Consider the following 5,988-nt stretch of genomic DNA (forward strand, 5'->3'; position numbering starts at 1 on the left):
ACATTTCAGATGCTATTTGATGCAAATGAAATTTGAATCTAAAGAGGCAAACGTTCACACTTAAACTTCTCTTGTGAGTGCTGTCTCTGGACAGAGGGGATAGCATGTGACCTCTAAATGTATGGGAAATGAGGCAATATGATAAGCGTTGTGAATACAAAGCACATCTTGCAGCTGATGAGACTTTATTTCAAGGCAATATTTGAAGCCAGGGTTTGTTATGGTATGCTTTCAGAGTTAGTAGCTTATTTTGGAGGTTGTTCCACTGGCACAAAACACAAACTAAGGACCAAACAACAGATTGCATCTTTAAATCTAAAATATAACTACATATTTAAACATATATAAACATATCTCTTTTTCATTTCAGCAAGTCTGCTGAAGAAAAGAGAACAGAGTAAAAGCCCTGAAATCCTCTACTTGAGTTTGCAACAAGCTCAGCTTGAGTACCAGCAATTCAAAAGTCATCAATACAAAATGCCAGTGTGATTGCAACTGCTCCAGGGCAGTCACCCACTGCATCGGGTTGGTGTACCACAAATAACAGTATTGTACCTTTCACATCTCCCACTCATCTTTGCCATTAAAGGGAGCTAGTGCTATTTCTGTTAAAATAGCATTTAGAAATGCTAAATTGCTGGCCACCTTATGCTAGCAACAGCACAAGGGTTATTAGTTTGGTTATTGTCTGCTACATGGAAGCTGTCGGGACCTGCTGACCAGGGGTGGACCGGTGTTGCCAAAGTTCATTTCTGCATCAGGAACAAGCCACATGCAAGATCTTCAGCCTGCTTTTCATGTTCTCACCCTGTACATGCAGCAATCCATTTATTTAGAGGAAAAAAACTCGGGGTTTTTATCAAAATCATAATCAGTTAATTCTTCTAATACTGTTTAGTGAAAGGAAGACAGTGATTTACTTCCAAAAAGCTTTTAGTGATTTAATATTCAAAAGTTTTGATATTTTTGTTGCACAGGTTGATGGGAAAGCCATTAACAATTCTGCATACACCTTATTAGAAAGGCTGCCCACATCCCAGCTCAGACAGAGTGTAACCTGATTAAAGGCTTAATACATAAATGCTTGTTTGTGTTTGGAAAGTTGCTGGAGCTTAGCCAAACATTCAGTGTGCTGAGGAAATACAGAGAGACAAGGGCCTGCTTTTAAAGCAATGCTTGTCTGCAGCTCTGCATTATCCTGAGTGACATTTTGTCCAAGTACAGTAATAACACACATCCTTGCCTGCCACTGAAAGCAAACCCAGATTTTAATACCTGATGGAAACATCCTTGCTTTTGGGAGCATCCAGACCTGGGAAAAAAGCATTCTGCTTATAAAATTCTGATTTCTTCACGTTGAAATGAACCGGTTTCCAACCACAAAAGCCTTTCAGATAGTGGGTGTAATCTCTAAACTGTAATCTCTAAGCTGCTGCCACAAGTCTTCTAGTAATACCTATAACTTATACAGAAATGTTTTGCCAGATTGCAAGGAGACAGAGCACTTACTGCTCCAGCTCCAAGGAGCTTGAAGTACAGAGTAGGGCAGTGACTTCTACCCCGGCTTATGCAGCAGGTCAGGACCAAGAAGACCTCCAGCCTCCTGGGTTCCAGCAGATCCGAGGCACAGGGCTACAGCTAAGCCACCTGCAAGGCAACCACTCTCGTCCCAATCCAGGGACAAACCATAAACATGAGTTTGGCTTTTACTGAAGACAATGAGATGCAAGCACAGGAGAAAGGCTTGACCCGCTTGCTGAGCTAAGTTCACATGCACATCTAAACAACACACCAGACAATATCTCTGAAATATGACGTCTGTTTTTTATCCTGCTTCCTTTGCCCCTCTGGTTTAGGGATGGGTCAAGAGATGAGCCAGAAAGATACAAGTCCCAGGAGAAACCTATAGCTGGAACTAGTGATCAGTCAGAGCCCTGCCATCAATAAACTCCCAAGAAGTAATGATTTTCTCCCTAGGGTGATAGGCAAGTGTTTCTGGCAAGTGACAGCAAACTCACTGCTTCCCATTGCAAAAAAAGTTACCCTAAGGAACATGCTTATGCCTACCTGGATAGTTGTATGTGTGAAAGGCAGAACTATGGTAAATGCTTCCTATTGCCAATAGCCTCTTTCAATACAATGGACAAGAGCACTACATTTGTTGATAGAGTGATCCTCTTGAGGTCCAGAGCACTGCTTGGTGAATCTAACCCCGAGGAGCAGCTCTGAGCTGGCCTCTACCATTTAACAGGGATGAATTTCCTTAAGGGCTCTCTCTAGATTATGGTAGGAGAGTAGTAGAGGGAGGAGTAGCAGATCTGTAAGATCAGGAGTGGAAAGGTAGTGACAGGGCAGCTACTCCCAACTTAATAAATGGGCACGAGGGGTGGAATTTGATGAAATCATCAGGCAGCATGTCTAACAAATTAAACAAAGTGCTTTTTTACACAGTTAATTTATAGAAATCGTTGACACAAGTTATTGCACAAGACAAAGGTTTTTAAAAGGATTTAATGAAGGACTAGACAGAGTCATGAAGACTTAGTACCTAAGGATATAACTTGAAAGCCTCTAAACCAACAATTACCAAAAACTGGAAAGGCTTATCTGAGACAGGTTCAATGTCTATTTATTTCTCATGCTTTTTTAATACATACCTGCCACTAGACAGGCTTTGGCTGGCCAGGTGATGGCTACTTCCATGTTGTCCTTAGCAGTGAAAAGAGACAGAGGACAGCATGGAGATAAGCCACCGAAAGGGAAGATTGCAGGAACCAGCCCTTCATGCACATCATTGACCTGCAGACAGCAGGACCACTGACCCATTTTCTCCCAGAACACTGTTGTGGAGTTTCCTTTGCTTTTCAAAGAGAGGGGGCTTAATTTTGCCTGCCCACGGAGTCACTTTCTCACACTTACATGCCCAAAGACCAGTCCCATCGTGGCTCATAATATGACCAGCAGATGGGTCAGAGATGTCCTCCAGTGGTTTTCATACCACTGCTTACATTATCCTTGTTAAGTGAAAGAAGATACTTTAAGGTCTTTTTCTCCTCTCATTAAAGATTCTGTCACAGGAATTACTTGTCACCACAGGTTTAATCTTCTGCAGAGTTCAGCTTTCATGTGTTTGCATTCATGAGACGAGGGACAGGACATGTGGAGGAAATTGGACCAAATTAACCTGCTCCCATGACAATCCGCAATAATAACAAAAGTGGAAAATGGCAGAGAATTAAACTGTTCTTGACAAAAACTGTAATGACCTCCAAGAATGCCTCTAAAGTAACTGTCAAAGTAATTGTTTCCAAGTGTAATTTAAAGGATATGCTATGCAAACTCCCCTTGCCGGGTTTCAAACTATCAGTTAACAAGCCTGAAGAAAGAATGAGTGAGGGGAAGAAGTAATCGATACTATAATTAGCAACACAGTAATCTGGAACAGGGTGATTGGGTTAAATAAGGACAGGTAGATTGGATCAGGGAAAACTCTGAAGTAAACAGAAGATTTTAAATCTGATTTGGTTTTAGCATTGGGAAAGAAAACACTTCAGAATAAGTTGTACAACGGGGTGCCCTGCTCTGTTTCAAACTCAGTAATAATAGACAGGAAAAAAACCACACTAACAACAACAAGCAATGCAAACTGATTTTAGATAGGGTAACCTTAATTAGTCAGTCCCCAAATAGAGAGTTAGTATCCATCAGTCAGGGCAGAATTAGAACGAAAGGCTATCCGAGTCTGGGCCAGTCCTATGAATGAAAAGGTTGTCTATTCCACTGGGTGAAGAAAGAGGCTGTGTGTTGTATTTTCCCTTTTACAGCTGGCTGAGGTAGACAGGGTTATGTTTTCCAGGGATTAATAAAGGAGAGAAAAAGGAAAACCTTGCTGTTGTCCATGTAACAACGGCTGTGGCACTATCGAAATGCTCCTGTTCAGAATCGGTATTTCTGAAAATGGTGTCAGTTGCCATCATATCAAAAAAGAAATTCAAGACGTTGTCCCTGAATCATAAAAAGAGACCAAAATTGAAATGCTCCTGTTCAGAATCAGTATTTCTGAAAATGGTGTCAATTGCCATCATATCAAAAAAGAAATTCAAGATGTTGTCCCTGAATCATAAAAAGAGACCAAAATGTCATCATCAGGATAATGCTGTGTTCTGACACATCAGCCACAGGCTGCATCCAGGTAACATGAAAGCACCTTGGCCATATGAATGCACAACTGATGATGGTTCAGGCATGGTAGAAATATAAGTTATTCCTTCAGCTAAAACCAAGTAATGATAAAATGCTGTCATAATACACCTCTCCTTAATCTAGTGAAACTCTATAAGAAGAAAGAAACTAATCCTTAGAGGATTTTCACTAAGTATAAACAATAATATGTTACTTAAGGGCTTAAGACAGCTATACTGACAAAATACCCACCACTCTGAAGTGTAGTGTTACTGAGACTCCCATATTCCAGTGCAGTACAGTGAGCACTTCATGTGGGATTCTTCTGTCCAGCTTCAAATATTTGAAACATGAATATTTACATATGAAAATCCATTTAGACTCCCTACATGAAAGAGTGAGAGACTTCTGGAGGGAAACCCTTTTCATTCTATTACAGACAGATAGAAAAAGCAGCATTGCAGATGACTAATGCTAAAGGTCGATTCCATTTCTCCAGTCTAAAAAAAACCTGGAAACTAGCTCTGTGGCCAAGACAAAGGGTTTTCTAATACAAATTTCTTAAAATACATAAATAAATGAAACAACCTAAGAAAGCCTTGGTACCAATCAAAAAAATACAGCATTGAGTTAGTTACCAAGTCATTCTTGTCACACAGAGCGAACCAGATTCATCTTTCAGACAATATCCTCCAACATCAGAAGTGAGCCCAAAGGCATTGTATAGAGGAACACTGGCTAAACTTCCATTTCTTTCTTTAAATACATCTCAGACTCTCACCTGAACAATAAATCTCTCTTTTAGGAGTCACTTAGTGGAGCAGGGTTCCAGTCAAAGCTATCATTGCCAAACGAAAGCAGCAGGAAGACGACTGTTAGATGCCTCTTTTTAAACTATTCCTTTGATAAAAGTTGGCTTTGAGGCAAAAAACCCCAAACAACTTAGTACGAAGACACACAAGCAAGCAAAGATCTGAAAGACATTTGGATCTTGGTGTTTATATCCCCAACCCAGGTGAGACCATACCATAAGATAGAGGAAAGGCTGAGGCACAAAATGTAGTTAAGATATTCAAGGGTCACTTCCTCCAGGCTCAGTGCATGTCAGGATACAGATGAGTTCAGTATCTATTCTATACTCCTCCCAGTTTATTGAAGCTGATTTTGGTAAGAGTGCAAAGCCCTGCAATTTAAATAGACCTTTCTGACTGTCAGTTAGATTGATTACAGTTTTCTGCAAACAATACATTTTTAAATAGTTCTTTGTGGAGTTTATTTTACTCCCAACACTTTCCCCTATTACAAAAACCTCATAACGAATGCAATCACATTTCTATTCACTGCCTTTCCAAAGTCTTCCTCCCTCCCTTTTTTCTGGCCACCTGTTAGCTCTTTCTTCTCTAAATTTAACTCCCTTAGCTTTGTTTGGTAACCTTTTCCTCATGTCCTCATTATCCGAATTCTGCTCCTGCTGTGGTAAAGCTGGTGGGGGGCTGGATCTGGGTTATTTTGGAAATGGGCAGCAATGAATCAGTCCATCAGTACAAGTTTATTTATGGATGGTTTTTACTAAAATAAGGAAAAAATAAATAATAAAAGAAAATAATCAAGCTCTCTACCACCTTTTACAAAATGTTCACAGCATAAATGGAAGGAAGTAGAGGATCTCAAAATACATCTCATTTTTGGTCATCTATTATATTGCCCAAGTAATGAGGAGGTACTGGGTAGTCCTTTACAGCTGTGAAAGGTAAATATAGGCATAGTGGAACTGCAGCTCATTTATTCAGTGCTTGCTCAATGTTA

The sequence above is a fragment of the Nestor notabilis genome, unplaced genomic scaffold (genome assembly GCF_000696875.1).
Source record: "Nestor notabilis isolate BGI_N333 unplaced genomic scaffold, ASM69687v1 scaffold382, whole genome shotgun sequence".
NCBI classification, from domain to species: Eukaryota; Metazoa; Chordata; class Aves; order Psittaciformes; family Psittacidae; genus Nestor; species Nestor notabilis.